This window comes from Mastigoproctus giganteus, chromosome 13 (assembly GCF_048544385.1).
Source record: "Mastigoproctus giganteus isolate SK-2022 chromosome 13, ASM4854438v1, whole genome shotgun sequence".
Classification (NCBI taxonomy): Eukaryota; Metazoa; Arthropoda; class Arachnida; order Uropygi; family Thelyphonidae; genus Mastigoproctus; species Mastigoproctus giganteus.
In genome coordinates this window covers 108,025,812-108,045,015 of record NC_143587.1, presented here as the reverse complement: position 1 = coordinate 108,045,015, position 19,204 = coordinate 108,025,812, and the positions used below count along the sequence as shown (strand labels likewise).

General features: G+C 38.4%; 1 protein-coding gene across 1 annotated transcript in view; it reads right to left on the bottom strand.

The window, feature by feature from the left end:
• Window positions 1–5,758, bottom strand: part of LOC150076347 (phospholipase D1-like) — a 496,427-nt gene extending 490,669 nt beyond the window's left edge. Inside the window, exon 1 of the mRNA XM_090387709.1 lies at window positions 5,630–5,758. The gene's annotated coding sequence lies outside the window, so the exon portion shown is untranslated. The remainder of the gene's footprint in view (window positions 1–5,629) is intronic.
• Window positions 5,759–19,204: the final 13,446 nt, after the last annotated feature.

Here is a 19,204-nt window from a genome sequence, read left to right as displayed (position 1 = left end):
CATAGTATCCAATCAAATTGGTCAGGCAAGACCTGCTCTTAACAAAACCATGTTGCGTCTGAGCTATAACTGAATTCTTGTCTAGATGATCTTGCAGTGCTTCTTTAACCAGTGCCTCCATTAATTTACCTGGAACAGAAGTTAAACTGACAGGTCTATAATTACTTGTGTCAGTCTTTGATCCTCCTTTGTGAATTGGGGTTACATTTGCACATCTCCAGTCTATGGGTACCTCCCCTGAGTCCAAAGAAGCTCTCATAATTATGGCTAGGGGTTTGCATACTTCCTTTGCTGCCTCCTTTAATATAACTGGATAGATCCCATCCACCCCAGGTGCCTTTTTTATGTTTATCCTCAACAATCTCTCCTCCACTTTCCTCTCAGTTATTACAAAATCATCCAGCTCACTGCCAATGTTTACTTTACCTACATCATTCACCTTCCTGAATAACTCCTCATGCGTGAATGTAGATGCAAAATACTCGTTTAGATTGTTAGCCACCTGAGCAGGATCCTCAACTGTTGAACCATCAATATCCAATGGACCAATCTGATTCATCCCTTTCCTTCTCGAGTTCAAGTATGTAAAGAACTCCTTCCTGTTTTTCTTTGCATCCTTTGCCAAGGATTTTTCGTAGTCTGCCTTTGCCTGCTTAATCTCCTTTGTGACTTGGTTACAGACCAACTTATATCTATCATAGGCTACCATGTCACCCATTAATTTGTATGTATCCCATGCATTTTTCTTCTCTGCCACATGTCTCATTAGTCCATCTGACATCCATTTAGGCCTAAACCTTGAACAATATTTCTTAGTTGGTATGTAAAGCCTGGTAGCCACCAAGATTAGTTCCTTGAATGCTTCCCATTTTGAGTTTGCTGTTGGTAACATCATCCGTTGGTCCCACTGTATAGAATTTAAATACCGTCTCAGACCATCATAGTCGCCTTTACGAAAACAAAAACCCTTCCCTTTACCTCTGATGGTAGTTACCTCCTTGAGTAAATCCCACTTCAACACACTGTGATCACTGCCACCTAGTGGTTCATTTATCTGCAGGTTCTTAATGCATGAAGAATCACTACTGATAATCAGATCAAGGGTATTGCTCCCTCTTGTTGCCTCACGAACATGCTGATGTAGAAAACAATCATCCAATAAATCCACAAAAGCCTTGCTAATGTGCGAGTGACCAACCCACAAATTCCAGTCAATATCTGGGAAATTAAAATCCCCCATTATAAGACTCTCTGATTTACTGGCCCACTATTTCCCTGTACAATATATTATTATACTCATCAGAGTCATTAGGCCTATAGCACACTCCTACTCTCAATTTTGATTTCCCTATGCTTATGTCACACCAAACTGACTCGACACTGCCCTGTCCATCGATGTCAACTGGCTTCACTTCCTTTGACTTTGTGTTTCTTAATTAATAGCATAACCCCTCCTCCCCTCCTGTCCTGTCTATCCTTTCTATATACATTGTATTCCCCAAATTCCAGTTCCGCATTACTTATATCTGTGTGACACCACGTCTCTGATATCCCAACAATATCTGCCTTTGATGTTTTGAGCAATACCTCAAATTCATCAAATTTATTTACCAAACTCCTAGCATTGGTGTACACGCAGGTATACATGCACCTGTTTCTATTCTTAGCTACCCTAACACAACCCATGTGTTTACTTGTAACGCAATGACTACCAGCAGTCTCTGAAATATCCTGCATCTTGTTTTTCAGACTTCTGCTCATTTCAATAGAAGCAGTGCAAGAATCACTTCCACCTCTGCCAGTGGCTACTGTTAATCTATTAGTCCTTGTATCCCCCAACTAGCAGTTTTCCGACCCACCTAACACTGCCTCGACAGCATCAGCAAAAATTCTTGCACCCTTTCTATTTAAGTGTATCCCATCCCTGTAGAAGCAATCTCTCCTGTTAACAAGTACAGTCCAAGATGAAAAAAATTCTACCCCTTGAGCCTTGCACAATCCCTCCAGGGCCGAATTGATCGACAAGGCTCTCATCATATACTCCCTCCTATCGTGTCTGGGCAGAATTGCAGACACTTTCAAGTTCAACCCTAATTCACGGCTTTTTTTCAACAGTGACCTGTACTTGCTAAGTAATTCCGCCGGTCTCCTACTCTTAATATCATTAGTGCCAACGTGTACAACTATATCACCTTTTGTGCCCTTAATAGATGATATCCGCTCTACAACGTCATCAACCTTTGCCCCTGGCAGACATACCCTTGTCCTATTCCACCTATCCTTTTTACAAAGCATGTTCCCCGTTTCCCTGACAATAGAGTCACCAACAACTACTACTTCCTGTGGGACCAGCGCATTCTGCCTAGGGGGCTGCCCCTGTGTTGCCTGATGACCAAGTGCAAGCTCTGGCGTTGATGTGGGCAGCTGAGAGCTTGATGGGCCCCTCAATTTATTTCCTTCGAGGGCATCCACCCTGTCCTTCAAGGTCTCATAAAGGCCCATAATAACGCTGAGTTGTCGCCTGATTTCCTTACACCGTGCACACACAAAGACATCCCCCTTGGCGGTATCATGTCCCGTACCCGACTGCTCCGCAAACATCAAGCAAACAGTGCATTTTAATAGACTGTGATTCAGAGGGCAACTGCCCCCCTCAGTTCTCCCCTGAACCACAGCACTCCCATTAGCTTGAGCCTTTTGCTTTGCTGCTCTGGTCAGAGTCATGATTCCAATTTAATTCAATAAAATTTAAAACAAAAATTAAATCCTTAAGTTATATCCCAAAACAGTTATGTTATATATATACACATATATATTTTTTTTTTTTCGGTATCTAGTGTTCCCTTTATACAACTTCCGTATCACGTGTACCACTATAGTTATGTATTAATTATTTGTTACGATTAAGTCGTTATATATATTTATAGAGTTAAAAATATAATTTAATTGACAATAAAGTTTATCAAGATTAATAGATTTACTGATTAATTGACAATATTATATTATGCACTATACTACACTAAGCTTATGCTATCGTGTAAAAATGGCGGGAATTCACGAACGGTATTTCTACGGACTCGTAAGTATTGATTAGCTTCGAAATCTCGCTATCTCAATTTAGAATAAACTAAGGATCCTGACTAGGTCTATAATCTACTTATAGAAGATAATTTGATATAACGATTGGTTAATAAATCGACTAAATTTGGTTAAAAGACCTCTCGTTCAATTTGTGACACGTGGATTTGATACCGTTACCGATACTAAGTAATATCTACGAAATCTCTGTCTAAGTTAAACTTTAAACTAAGTATCGTAACTAGGAATATAAAGCTACTCTAGAAAATAAGTTAATATGACAATTTAAAGTAATAAAGCAGAAAATAAATCAGGAAAAACTTCTCTGTTTGAAGAGCTTTAAGGAGCAATGTCTGCACAGGCTAACCTCGCACCCAGACTCCCAGCAATGGCTCCCAGCAGTCTCTGAAATACCATGCATCTTGTTTTTCAGGCTTCTGCTCATTCTAATAGAAGCAGTGCAAGAATCTCTTTCACCTCTGCCAGTGGCTACTGTCAATCTATTGGTCTTTGTCTCCCCCCAAGCTAGCAGTTTTCCGACCCACCTAACACTGCCTCGATAGCATCAGCAAATATTCTTGCACCCTTTCTTTCATCAGAAAACGTTTACGGTTTCTCCTGTATACCCTCATTGTCAATTAGGGAGATAAGAAACAAGAGCAGTCCGAGCACTGATCTCCGAGGGATCCCACTAATAATCCAGTCCACTGTGACCACCCATTTATGAAGTCCTTGTCTCCTGTCCTTTAACCAACCTCCAGTCCACTGATGGATCTATCCTGATCGGTTTAATTTATACAATAACCTCTCATGCGGAACTATATCAAAAGTTACTAAAATCCAGATATTTAATGTCAGAGTTGTTTTTCGCATCTAGCTGTTTTAAAACCTAGTGATAGTAACTTTCCAGATTAGTAACGCAAGGTCTACCCTTCTTTATACCATGCTGATAGACATTTAGGATATCATTCTTGTCGAGATGGTCCTATATTATGCTTTTATAGACTGCATAATCTTACCAACCACAGAAATCTGACTCGCTGGTCTACAATTAATTATAATTAATTAATTGCACAAAGAAATATTTATCTCCGACGCTTGAGTTTTTGGGGCCAAAAATCACCGCTAGCAGCAGCTGTTAATTCAAACGAGTATATCTTCTGAAATAATCCCCTTGATTTCAGTAATAAACCCTGCTATGTGATTAGCCAGATAAAAACTAGAAGGTGAAATAAAATTTCGACCACAAATAATTACAAAAAAAAAAAAAAAAAAAAAAAAAAATCAACAAAAAAGCTCCTTTAGTTTTACAGGAGCTGTAAAGATGTACGACCGATTTCAGTCTCAAAAAAAAAAAAAAAAAAAAGCACTGAATTTTTGGAGGCATCGACTACACAAGTCAGTGCACCAAATACAGGCCTACGTTGAACACAAGGAGAAAGAGGAGTTAAGCAAATTAATAGCGCAGATTCATACGATGTAGTTAGTTAGGAGGGGGGAACCCTACTAAATAGAAGCCTCTGATGTAGAAATATTATCTCGTCCGAGTTCTTGCCAGTACTTGTAGTCCTCTAATTTATATAATTTTATCGTATATTATGTCTGTAGAAGTGCGAGTTCATTCAAGGGATATTTTATGTTGTGCAGGCTGAAAAACTCACGGAAGGATCCTATTCCTTCCGCCTAAGACTAATTACCCATTTAGGATTTATAATATTATTCTTAACTGTGAATAATATTATAAATAAGCGGCTAAAATGAGTACCTATTTGGTTTGCAATTCCAATTGGTTGTTCCTTTCTGGACTACAACCGACCCTTCATCAAGCATCCTCCCCCTACTTCCGTCTACAGCTGAGATCTCCTTTAAGTAGCTGATGGGACACATGCGTTATTCATTTTGATGACAGCAAGTAGTCTCTCAGAGAAGGGATTCTCCCTCTTTCAAGTCCGGTACTTTAAGCCATAGTTTTTAAAACTGTGAGAATACTGATTTAAAATTCTGAGAATACTCTAGAATTCCACGATGACTTTTTGGTGCTTCCGTAAGATTCTGAATCTGAGAGCAGTGATTTTACAGTTTTTGTTTTCTTAATGAAAGAGGAACAGATAACGTAGGAAGAAAGTCTGGGCTAAAGGTTTGAGACATAATGGCAATATTTTAATACGTATTAAGAGATATCCAAGAATCAGATCCTAAGCAATTGCGTAGTTTGCTTATCTCTTGGACCGGTTTCACTTGCTTTCTTTATAAAGATAAGGTATCCGAAATCCTTGAATTATCAGAATATTGTCAACTTTTTAATAAATAATCTCATGCTGAATGGTGGTTAACTTAAATACTTATTATACTTTTCATTTTGCGATCCTAATTCTGAATTTGAAGCTGTATATGAATTAACATTCGTTACCATTAACTTTTGTTTAGAAATTATCGGGGAATTGCTATTTAATCAGATCGATATAATATTCGAGCACCTCCTTTTTTAAAAAAAGAAGGAATATATTTAATGAGTTCAGGAAATCTAAAATAGTGCAAAAAAATTCCTCACCTTTCGTTATGTTTTTAGCCACTTTGACATCACAGGCGTTCTACAAACAGTAGGCCGTTTGTAGTCTTGCACACAAATAAAAACTATCACATATATTCCTTTTAAACTGGTAAAAATTAACACGCCCACACGAATGGATACACCTAAACCAATAACATTAAATGGACTTAATGTAATTAATACAGAAATAAAACTGTCATTTGAAATTGTGCAGAACATAAAAGGAAATTCGAAACAGAAAACCAACCATATGAGGAGTCATATAGGTCGCCTGCCCGCGATGCTCATACAGGCTTTTCGTTTCAGACGTTATCAAGCGAGTATTAGTAGTACGGTTTTTTTAGCAAGCAGGACGTTCCAAATATGCACAGGGGTCAGGTATTATGGTTTTGACTTTTTTTTTTAAATTAAAGAGCTCTTTTAATCTCATTTATAAATCGGACTGATTAGGGTCTATAAATGTTAACTGTTAATTTTTCTAACTGAATTCAAAATGCTTTAGTTGCAGGGTGTCGCAAAACTTCCAGGACACTCTAGTAATTCTCATATTACTTTTTTTGTTATTTTTGTGTGCATGTGTGTGTTTTAGAAATGTGAAAACACTGTAGAAATAGAAGAGAATGCAGTTGTAGCCGCTAAATGAAGAGAGCATATGAGGAAGACAGTAAAAGAGACACAAGCAACTTCTGAAAAAGGAATGGTAATTCGATCTGAATTGCTCCGTCCAAGGGCAAGCTTGTTTCTTTAGAGGGGGGGGGTGGAAGAAAGCATTTTATATAGCAGTGGGTTCTCGACCGGTCAGAAGAATATCCCAGGGATGGTGAAGTATTATAATAAAGAACACAAAGTTCTAATCTTGGTAGGACCAATAAGAGGTTCGTAAAGGTTTCGTTTTTCTCAAAAAGAGGTTGCGGGAAGTGGAAGATAAGATAAGAAACGCCGATCAAAATGGCATGCGAGAGTCAGTATCAAATTACTGTTTAAAAACCTCTTTATTTACACCCCGTCATTCGTTGTGCAAATAACATGCACTTATGTTACATCTTCGTAATTTTCTCTCACTCTCATTAAAGAAGTTGTTGGTCTTTCCTTTACGAGTGGGCGTCTCATATTTATCCAATTACATAATTACGTGTATAGTTATGTTTTTATCATCCTTTTCTCTGATTTATCCTTAATTATACTAACAATCATTCGCCAACCCTATACACTCGGTATCAACTTTATTAACCAATTCATATGTTTTGCATACACATGGTCGCATGCAAATACAATACATGGTACGTCATGATATTGTCACACGTGACTCGGATTATATCCTGACATCTGCGGAGATGACGTCGATACACGACACAATGCAGATGCAAGGAGCCACACGATCCAGCATTGGGTAATCCCCTGTATAGTACCATCATCCAGGCAAATTGCAAATCTGGAGTTACAAAGCCATATTTAGACCGTAGAGCAAAATTTCCACTTCCCAGTTAATTCTACTACATTTTACGGTCGGTTGCTAGATATTATGATAGAGTGACCTAGCTAATAACGGGTTTTGTAGGCTTCCGGGTCGGTTAGTGAATGATCTCGCCTTTTCCGCTCTGCTGCTACTTGATGCAAGAAGTTCCAGAAGTGTGCATGGGGTGGGAGAGGGATACTTGCTGCAAGAAGAACCATATTAGACAATTATCATTAAATAAGGATTCCTGCAGATTTATAAGAGGACAATGGAAGTTGTGTCGAAATCTAATTGTCCCTGATTTCGTTCAGAATTATGAAGTGCAACTGAAAAGTAAATGGAAGTATTTGAGGAATAGAAGAATTCCCATGCACTATAAAAATTTCATTCTTATAGTGCATGGGAATCGCATCACGTTTGCTTCATATATTTTTAAAAATAAATATTATACAGATTGTATAATATTTATACAGTCTGTATAAATATTATACAGACAAGTTTCAAAGCGTTAAGCCGAACACGGGAAATATTCTATTCCCTCCAACGATTCCTCTCTTTTTAAATCCAACAGGCGAACCGCTGTGTATCTGACACACCGCCAGTTGATATCCCTCCGCAAACCTATGCTATAAATATTATAAAACGCAGAAAGAAAGACAGGCAGATAAAAATGTATAAAAAATAACAGAAATATGCATATCGAAGAAGGCTCTCCCAGCCGGTGTATAAAGTGTCGTTGAGTTATGACACTGCTACAGTAACAGTGCCGACCGGGCTAGCCGAGTGGGTAAAGTACCTGCCCGGCAACCCAAAGGTCGCGGGTTCGATTCCCGCCTCGGGCTTGGATCAAAGTACTGCAAAAACCTTGGGAGGTGCAATATGGCCACAGAAGCCGATGCGCCAACAACTACCAAATCAAAAAAAAAAAAAAAAAAAAAAAACAGTAACAGTGAAATAAAAGTAAATACCCTTTTATATTTATTACTGATTTATATTTATTTTGTTAATTACTGATGTATTTATTTTGCATTTATAACCGATATTACAAGTGATTAAATGTTATATAATTTAGTAGTAGTCATAAGTCATCAATGCTTATACTCTCAAGTGTACCAGAAGCATGCGCTATAGCAGGGGTCAGCAACCTGCGGCTCTTTGAACATGTAACTGCGGCTCTTTGACTTTTAGCCCACATGAAGCACAATTTGAAATGGAGTTAAGAGGATTTAAAAATCAAGGACATATGGAGTGCAAGACTAAAATGCCTTAAAACTGAAATTGAGGGTTTGGAAAGGCAAAAGGCTGCCCTTCCAATTCTACATAAATGGACGGCGATAGATGAGTTGAAAAAGCAAGACCAAATTGTATTCGATGCGTGGAGTAGCTTATCCGACAAGTATATAAATTTGAAAATATTTGCGTTTGGACTTCTCTCAGTTTTTGGTTCGACGTATTTCTGCGGGCAAATATTTTTGAACATGAACTATATTAAAAATAAATCAAGAAACCGTCTAAACAATGCGAGATATCACCACCCAGACGGCACCGTTTCAGGGCTATTTTGTATTTGTGTGGGATAATAACTCGACGATCCAGTTGTCCCTATTAGACTTAGAAAAGCAAAAAGGTAGAGGGAAAGTAATAGTAGGAGTGGAAAAGAAACGGTATAGAAGAATGAAAGGGACAGTAACTCCTTCAACTCACACCACTCAAAAACTCAAACTCCTTGAATAGGCAACGCTTCCCCAGTGGAGAAGGCTGTTGTTACCTATTCTCGGAAACTCCGGACATCATCAGGCTCCCCCTGGCGGCACCGTTTCAGGGCTATTTGGCCCTTCTTCGGTGAGTGGGTAGGTACCCAAGTGACGCAATAATAGCAAAACAGTTGTGAAGTATAACTCCACAATACGAGAGATGCGTGATGGTATATGATGTATTAATACTATAATGCATTTAGGGCTTATGCCTCAGGCTGTGAGAAAGTCTAGACTATGTATAAGTTAAGTGCAAATGCATTATTTGCACTTAACTCATTTATTATTCTCAGTGGATACCACTGAGAATAATAAATGAGTTGTTATTACTTATTCTCAGTGGATGGTATCCACTGAGAATTAGTAACATTAGTCTTCTCCTTTAGGTGAAGCGTTACTTATTCGGAGTAGTGCAATATCATGGCAACTCGTTGTGGAGGTATTCACAATATGAGATATGAATTAAAACGATGCCGCTTTTGCAAATATTTTGTTAATTTAGAATTGGCTGTGTTTAATGATGCATTTATACATAGTCTAGACTTTCTCGCAGCCTGAGGCATAAGCCCTAAATGCATTATAGATATATGAAGCATGAATTTACCCTTTATTACCTTACCAATTAAATGATGCCTGATAATCGGAATAATTAACGTACTGTAATATGTACATACTAAATAGTTGACATTTCTGTTCACTGACATTTGTGGGTGGGGATTAAAACTCAAAACAGTAAAAAGATAAACAATTAATAACAAAGAACACGGCACACACAAAATGCAAGTAACACGATACGCGCAAGTGAGAATGGAGTAACAAGTTACAAAGCTTTAAAAACAGGAATGAAGAGCGGATTCTGAAAATTAATTTTTTTATATGATTGAAGAATCCATGGAAGTATAAACACATTTCACATAATAATCCACAGAATTCCAGCTGTCGGTATTATTTGCAAATTCAATAAGGTCGAGTTTACTATCCGTTTATGATAGATTGCACTAACAGAAAAGCCCAATAAACAGGTGACTACTAATTGATTTTATTGTTTTATGGTTGTGACTTCCAGAAATTCGACTAAACTACGTGGTGCGGTCGGAGACAATCTGCAGTGCTGCGGTCTCCCGCCCCGATTAAACGGCATGCCGTCCCAATTGGGCGCCTCCGTAGCCAGGTGGGAAGGAGCAGCAGTGCGTAGCACACGCTTCTTGATTAGACCGGGGTTCGAGCCCGTCACCACCAAATACGGAGGATGCGGAAAGGTCAAGGGAATGACCACCGCATATCCCGGAGCAATATGGCCTTAGTTGCTAATGCTCCTAAAAACCAAATAACAAGCCGTCCCAATTAAGCGAAGTAAACCCTGGCTATTTTCTTGATTCGGTTCTGTTTTTTAAGATTTTCCCCAAATAAACGGGATCCACTGTATTTATAAATAAAACACCTTCTCACTCTATTCCATTTCTTAACCCCCTTCCCCAAGCTTGAGTTGAGGTGCGGCTCTTCGGATTCTCTTTTTTTAAATTAGATCAAAAATGGCTCTTCACTTAAAAAAGGTTGCCGACCCCTGCGCTCTAGAATGAAGGTCGAGAGATCGCTCTGACCGCCTTAGATTTTTTTTTTTTTTTTTTAATTTGGTAGTAGTTGGCGCATCGGCTTCTGTGGCCATAATGCACCTCCCAATGTTTTTGCAGTACTTTGATTCAAGTCCGAAGCGGGAATCGAACCGGCGACCTTTGGGTTGCCAGGCAGGCACTTTACCCACCCAGCTAGCCCGGTCGGCTTTTTTTTTCTTGTATGAAAGCTGTTCCGAGCCAGACTATGGCAATCCCGTCATGTGTATGGAAGTTACTACACCCAGCAAAACCGATCAGTGAAGTGGCGAACGCGTCTGCGTAGTGTAGTTGTTGGGCTGTGTTGTGATCGGCCTCTTAGCCCAATGGGGCAAGAATATACACCCCCACTGGTTTTTGTTCCTGCGCCGTTAAAGCAGACCGTTTCCTATTATCATTCTAAACGTTTCAGTACTGATAGAAGAATTCCCCCTGTTTCCCATAGCGACAGGGTCAGCAAATAAAAAAAAAAAAAAAAATCACTTTTCTTTTTAACGGCCACGCCATACAGATAACGATACTCATCTTTAAATAGCAGTCAACCAGTCTGGTGCGACGTGATCTGGCATTATTTTTCTGATGAAACTCTCCCCTGCTGCATAGGTCTCACCATAGGTGTTCAGGATGGTCTGCACCTCTCTTCAGATATTCTTGCCCCGCAGATCGTACATTTACCCATAACCATGCATTCCCAAATGAACACGCATATCTTTCTCCCCCCCCCGGCCTTCCACGCTGCATGTCAAAAAAAAAGTTTTTTTTTTTTTTTTTTTTTACTCAAAGTTCAACTCAAATAAGGTTATATTTGTAAACTTACAGGAGCTATAAAGAGATGTATAAACAGAAAAATAATCATAAAATACGTAAATGTTTTGACTTAAACATATTAATCTTTATACAAGAAAACATAAGCAAGCTTCGATTATTACGTTTTCTTGTTATAAGGCCTCATTTTGCTTAAAGTGTCTCTATGAATCAATACATGATCAGATTCGAGCAGTAAAATCATGAACAGCGAAGGAGAGCTGATATCGGAACACATTCCTTATCTCTCTCTCTCTCTCTCTCTCTCTCGTTGTGCACCAGCACCGGATCTGTACCAGTAATCATCAGGGCTTAAATCTGAAATGTGAGGCACCTATTTTCTTTCAAAAGCTCTTCCGATTTTCTTTCACTAATAACGCGCCTAATAATTAAGTTGGAAACAGCTGTAGATTTAAAGGTGGTGGGGGGGGAAGAATTCCCTGAATGGTGTACTAAATAATTATATTTGCACAAACGTAAATGCTAAAGGTAAGAGACTCCAGTCGGTTATATTAATATTCCTTTCCTGTGGAGTTAAGCAAAATAGAACTGGATTATTATATCTTCTTGACTGACTTGTATTTATTTATTTACTTTTAATTTTATTTATTTAATACTTTATGTGCCAGAATAATGATTAGTAAGTTCACTCACGTTAAATTTATATAAATCTTAAAAATTAATGAACACGGGGACAGAAAAAAAAATAATCTCCTTGTCTGCATAATTGCACCATTTTGGTAGTTTTTGAGTTCTGCATCACTTGATGGAAACGTACTCGTTTATTCATTTTTCTGTTGAACGTTTTGTCAGTACTGCATTGCAGAAAACGTAAAAGATTCGAACTGTCTATATGAAAAGTGTGAGCATAAAACGCGGAAACAAGAGTAACATTATTTTTAGAATATAGGACGACGTCTTGGAATGCGCGCAAAACTACCGTTGCGTACTGTGATTCAACGTACTACATCCTCGTTGAAAATGGAGCATAACTGGGTGATTAGTATACAAATTCTAAACAGAAAAAAAGTTCAAATGCCATCTGTTAGATGTTTATATCTCTACGAATGTCATTCTGTGTGAAGTTATCCTTAAAATGGTGTGTTGACATAAAAAAAAGAAGCATTCTTTGGGTCGCTGCTATTGTTTTCTTTTTTAAGTCACTTTGCACGAAAATATCGTCCGGAGTCAGTCGCTGGCGTGCGAAAGAAGTGCTTGTTTCACAGCCAGATATTCTTAAGCCTACAATCTACTTATTTGAATTGAAAGTGCAGGTAGTTTAGGAGGAATTAGGCTTTGTCGATAGAATCATCGCAAAAATGATTTTATAAACAAGTGCAGTTTTTCTATGCTTTAAAAGCCTCACGTAGCCCATTGGCAAACAGGAGTAAGTAGTACACGCATTTGATATGACCGTACATTTATTCTGGCTATAGCTGAGGGTAAATTATGCAAATTAAACACTGAATTGACTGTGCATTGCATGTATTACGTGTCACGGTACATTTTGTGGATCGTGCCTTAAAACTGATGAACAAGCAACTGAGGCCCCATTTTTCATGTTTTTCATGCAAGGAAGAATTTAATCCTAATAATGAGCCTAACAACAAAGACGGACACAGCATCCCTTCTCAATATAGGATTCCTCAATATGTATTGAGGAATCCTACACATCAGCAGAAAGTGCCCCCCCCTCCCCCTCTGTACAGAAAGAAAAGTCTGCCCTACCGGATCTCAGCAGAAATATTACAATGGAAACCACTGATCAGCTGGCACATAACATTGATGATGATAACTGCCTTGAGTCCCTTGACTATCGTTTCGCATATAACAGTACAACATCACTTCCCTGCTGTCATACCTGGAAGTCTCGGGAAATCCTGAAGGAGTCAAATATGACATAGCCAACTCGACCACCAAATGTGTCCAGACAGTGGCAACTGTTTGGACACATTTGTCCAAAAAGTGTTAGCGCCTTCATTGTTCAAAACGTGTGTCGAAAAATGTAGTGCCTTCATTGTGGAGCCCCTTCTGGGTGTCTTTAATCAGATTTTAAAATCCGGGACAATCCGGGCCGTATGGAATCACTACAAGGTTCAATCCATACCTAAAAGAAGAAACCCTAAGCAGCCCAAGGACTTTAGACCTATCTCAATGGGATGCTATTTGTGGAAAGTTTTTGAGAAAACTATCCAGACAGCACTCGTTGATCACTGCTTCCTTCACAGACTTAAACATCTTCATATAGTGATCCCAAAAGATCTACATATACTAACCTACTTGACACCCTGTTTAAAATACAAACAGTTCTCAACAACAAATCTTAACTGGACATAATTTTTTCTTTGATATATCTTCTGCATATAATACTCTCTCAATCCGTGCTCTGATTTACATTCTGTAGAAATCATCAACCTAATTCTTACGCCCAGACAGCTGCTCATAAGCCATAAATCTTTCAGGCAAGTGTGCATAGTAACACGGGAAGTACCGTAGGGCGGAGTCTTATCCGGTTTACTGTTCTCTGCCGCTCTCGCACCTTTCCTCTCTAGATACAGTGATTTCTCATTCTACGCGGACGACCTCGAATTGTATATAACTTCGAATGGCTCTGCACAGACTCATATCGTAATTCATCGAGTTTCTACCCTATTTGCTAGCCTCTACAACAAATATGCCTGGAGCTCAATATATTCAAATCAGCTCAACTCACCTTTAGCGAAAAGAGGATGAAGAATGACATCAGAGCCTATTATAACGGTTCGCAAATACACAAGGTGCAGTCTCACACCGACCTTGGCTTAACATGAGATGAGGGTCTCGCTTTTCGCAGTCATTTCTCCACAATGAAAAAGAAAACGTACTCTGCAACGTGGGCAATCCGACAGGAGCTGACGGGCCTGCTCAACGTGGAAGTAATCGTGAGATACGTCCAGTAATGCTTGCAGCCAATTGCACTTTGCGCATCGCCAATCTGGTCTTCTGCCCCACCGTCTTATATTAGTAGATCTTCGCAATCGAGTACTGGATAATGAGCTGGATGAACAGGGTAATGGGAAACCCATTCACCATCACCAAAGCAGTATTATAGTATATACAAACCTAAATATCACTCCCTGGCTACTTCGCATAGCAACGAATAACATCCTCTTAATTTCTGAAATGCATATCGGAGTGATTGATGCTCCATGTCTTCAAGGCTTCATCTCTACCCCCCCCCCCGTTCCTGACGCAGTAATGGCAATCCCCACCTACCATTACGGTTTGTGAAAAACAACCTCTCCAGACTAAAGATTTTTTCCAAAGGAATGCAACAAACCTATTCGTTTCATTGAAAATATATCCAACGAAATACTGCCAGAGCAAGCAATACAGAGTGAAGAGTCTATCCGAAGCCCACAGCTTACTACAATTATAGAATGGGAGTATCCCGAAGGAAATTCAATATCTTTTTCAATTTTGCGTAACCTCAATTTCTAGCATTGGAAGACAGAAGAAGCAGTCAATACTGTGTAGTGTAGTGGGAATTATAACAACATATATAATAGCAGCCTATTCAAATCTTATCGAAATCAACTAACATTAATTTAAATGTCTAACCATAATTTTTGTAAAATATTGTAAATAATTCTGTAAGATTCACAGAATTATTGCCAAAAGGTTTGCTTTCACCCCTATTATACAGCCGTATCACCCCCTAATAATAATAACTAAGGGGGAGCTCTTCCCCCTGCTCGCTTCGCTCGCCAACCCCCAGCCAATATCAAATATACACAAAAAAATGTCTTACCCTGCTCGGCATTATTACTGAAGCCGCTTCGGAAAGAGTTTTCTTCACACATGATCGACCGATTTCTTAGACTTGCCGCTCGAACGGCTCCTTGAAAAGTCTCTTACATTACTCCGTTGACAGTTCTCATGTCTTCGAAACACCTTAGACGTTTCGATTTGCGTAACAATGATTTCAAATGAGACATCTTGTGGCGAGACGCTATTCAGCTGAGCAGCCACTTTACATATTTTTACGTCGAAGCCATTTATTTCCGGTTTTATCCCACGTAAAATGTAGAGGTATGACGGAGTTAGTCAAATCTTCTACACCCCTCTCGTAATTATATTAATATAATAACATTATAACGCACTGATCGAAAAAATCTAATCAGGAAATCACCTAAGTAATTATTTACCCGCGCATTTGCAGTGACTTAATTTCTTCGCCCACTTGTATCACGTCACCTGCATCCCTCTTCTCCCATTGGCTCGAATAAATATCACCAGGAGGAAAACTTTTTTAATGTATAGAGAGATAATAATGATGGAAACATGGTCACAGCCATAAACACTTATGCAGTCCCAGTATTAAGTACTCTTTCGGGATCATAAACTGGACCAACATCGAGCTGGAGGAGATTATGAGATCGACCAGGTTAATGATGACCAAGATACGTCAACACCACATGAAGTGTCGGCCATCGAAAGACTGACCATAGCACGTAAAGAAGGAGGGAGAGGATTGACTGATCTCATTGAAAAAGGCGATTAAAGACCTGCGGGATTATTTCCAGGAAAACAGAACACCAATCTACTAAGCCATAAGAAAGATAGACAACCGGCACACAACACTCAACCTCAACAATGGGACTAAACTCACACGGACAGAAGAAACAAAGACGGAAAGATGGGTGAAGAAGACATTCCATGGCAGACACTACAATGACCACCTGTACCACGTCACCCTCTTCTTGTTCGAATAAGACTATATTGGTTCGAATAAGACTACATACATAAGACTGTAAGATGTAAAATCTTACATGTTAATATTTTAGAAATGAGTGAGATTTATTTAAAATAAAGCTTAGGAAATAGCAAAATAGGACAGTAAACATTTCCAGTCACAAATATTATTCTAGGTCACTCATTTCTAGGATTAAAAATTAGACAAGGTTGAATTAGAGAAGGGAGCGGTAAGCTATTAGCAATTAGGGATACATTTCAGTTCCCACCATGGCAAGGACTAATGACGTGCAGGTGCGAATAAATATGGCTCTGAAAAACAAGGGCTGTAGACTGAACATTGTCGGACATCCCTTTGTCCGGTGACACCTAAAATATCGGCCAGGTATTTGCGTCTGACTGTCGGCGATGGCAAGGTCGTTAGAGCATGTAAAATAAATCTGCTAAGTTTAACGAGGTTTGGCGAAGGTGACGGCGAACTTCAAAGCAGCGGATTGCCTGGGAAAAATTGGAAATTTATTAAAATGAGCTCTGAATATACAGCTTGAGAAATTTTAAAGGACGAATAGGAAATGATGAAAGTTGACAAAAATGAGAAGATTGGGTAAACTGAGAAAAAAGGCAGACCCGACATAAGGAGGCGGTACGTAATTGAGATGACAAAAAGTGAGTGAACGGGGAGAAGAGACACACAGTTGAGAAGATTTCGTTGGTGTTTGTGGAAATGGGTTAGTAAAAACACAGCGTTGAGTTTTGACGGTGTTAGGGAAAGAATGAGTTAAAAGTTACTGAGTTGAGTTTTTGTTAGTGTTTTGTGAAAATGGGTTAAAAAAGAACACAGAGTTGGGCTTTTGTTGGCGGTTTGTGGAGATGAGTTAGGAAAGACAGACGTGAGTTTTTTGACAATGTTAGTGGGAAAATGAGTAATAAGTTGTGTAGGGTTAGATAAATCCTATCCTATCCTGTCCTGTCCTGTCCTGCCAGCCAGTTGAGAATGTGTGACAAAGTTAAGATGGAGTAGTAAGATAAGGTTAAGTACGGTCAGTGGGTTAAGAAGGGGTAGATGAGTTTCATAATAAAAGAGAACAGTCGAGTAGTTGGTCATGGAAGAAATATAGTAGAGAGAAATAGCCTAGTCCGTCATCGGAAGGAAGTGAAAGTGGCCAGAGTGAAAATAAGTGAAAGGAGGAACCTTGGTAAACCGAAAGAAACAGCCTTGTGAAGCTGAAAGTAGGAGCCTTGGTAAGGAGAAAATAAACCTAGTCCGTCATCGGAAGGTAGTGAAAGTGGCCAGCATGCAAATAAGTGTTGTGTACGGAGAGAAATAACCCTAGTCGACCATCTGAAAGCAGTGATAAAGGCAAGGCACAGATAAGTGAGCTGAGAAGATAAAGTTGTAATTCCTAGTCCGCCAGAATAGCTGAACCGAAGGTTAAGTAGCAGTATCGAAGACGAGCCCATGAATTCCTAAAAGACACAATGATGCCCTATCCAGGCGCAGACTACAGACCATGGGGAAACTTGAAGTCCTGAGATGAATGCAGTTGGTAAACGATGATGCCATTCCCAGACAAGGAGCTGAAGGCCCCAAAACGGAGAAATCCGATTCGTAAAATTAAGTAAGTGACTAATTATATAGTATTCTCCCTCACAAATAAAGGACTGTTGGAGCTCTAATATCAGATTAGTATAATGTTTAGAAAGATGTTAAAGGAAGGATATACAAAAATATAAATATAGAGATAAGTCAGATGATAGTTTTGAGTTTTGATTAGTGTATAATTAGACATATGTAGAAAGCAAAGGAGAGAAATTTGATATTGGTTACTGTCTAACATATAGGTATAATATATTTTGGAAGGTAAGGGTAGAGAATACAGAGAAAGAAATAGCCTTATGAATGTAGCTAACATTTGGGACCAGCTTTAGTCCAGAAATTGATGTCAAATGTACTATCTGTCTTGATTAGAGAAAGTTGTGAAATTATATTCCCCAAGACAAAATGGGGCACTAATTAAACCGGAAGTTAAGAGTAAAATTCCTAAATCAATTTATAAGGTAAGGATTTGATTTAAATAGGAGAAAGGGTGTACCTAATCCTCTTAAGCAATTATTGTTCATGTGTGAAGAAGAAGCTATAGCAGTTTTTGTAAAGATATTAAGTTTGTTGTGTATAAAGAAGTAACCTTTCTAGTGCAAAACCAATGTATTTAATTGCCATATATAACTGATAATACATAGGCAAATTTGAGTAATAATAATATGTGCTTGAGAATTGTTAATTTTTATATTGTGTATATGAGTATAAATAAAATGTTATGTTATATATTAATGTGTGTGTTGTTTGTCATTCTTGAACACTCAGCCTGTCCGAGGGGAATTATAAAAAATTAAGAAGTTCCCTTGAACCTGGAATTTTCCTGTAAAGTAAAGTCAGATGTGTAAGTGGGGAAATTAAATTAGGGTGGACAACAACTAATATAAGGGAACAATACTAAATAATAAATATAAAATAAATAATAATTCAAATATAAAATATATATAAAACCAATATAAATCATTCTTTTTTATTCCACCCCCCACAATTACTATACTTGTGTAAATTTTTTTTTCTATTCTCTTACACTTTCCAAATTTAACCACTGTACATCTATTTACAAATCCCTATTATATACAATAGCTTAAGCTAAGTTATTTCCTGGAACAAAATTGTCCCTTAACAGTCTTTCGTATTCGACTTCTATCCCTGCTATCTGTTTTTCTAAATATTCTAGTTTCTTATCCCTTTTACAGATCCCTATTTAAGTTTCTTAAATATTTACTTAGCTTTAAGGACCCATTTAAACTATATCCTATGCTGGAGTTTACCTTAAGGGATTCCTTCCTTATCTTTCTATTTTCACTAGTAGCCATCTGTAATCTTAATAGCATTGTTTATATTTTCTCTATTTAGATTATTCTAATAGCTAATACAAAATGATAATCAACCTCTATTAATCAATCTATAACTTATTAACTGACTTTCAATAAATACTTTCTCTGTTCATTAATTGTTTATACTTTCTCTATTTGAATTATTCAGATAGCTAATAACAAAATGATGATGATCATCATCATCAGCCATTTTCAATCCACTGCAGGATGAAGGCCTCTCCAGCAACTTTCCAGTTCCTACTGTTTTGAGCACTGGCCATCCATTTACTACTCAAAAACTCAT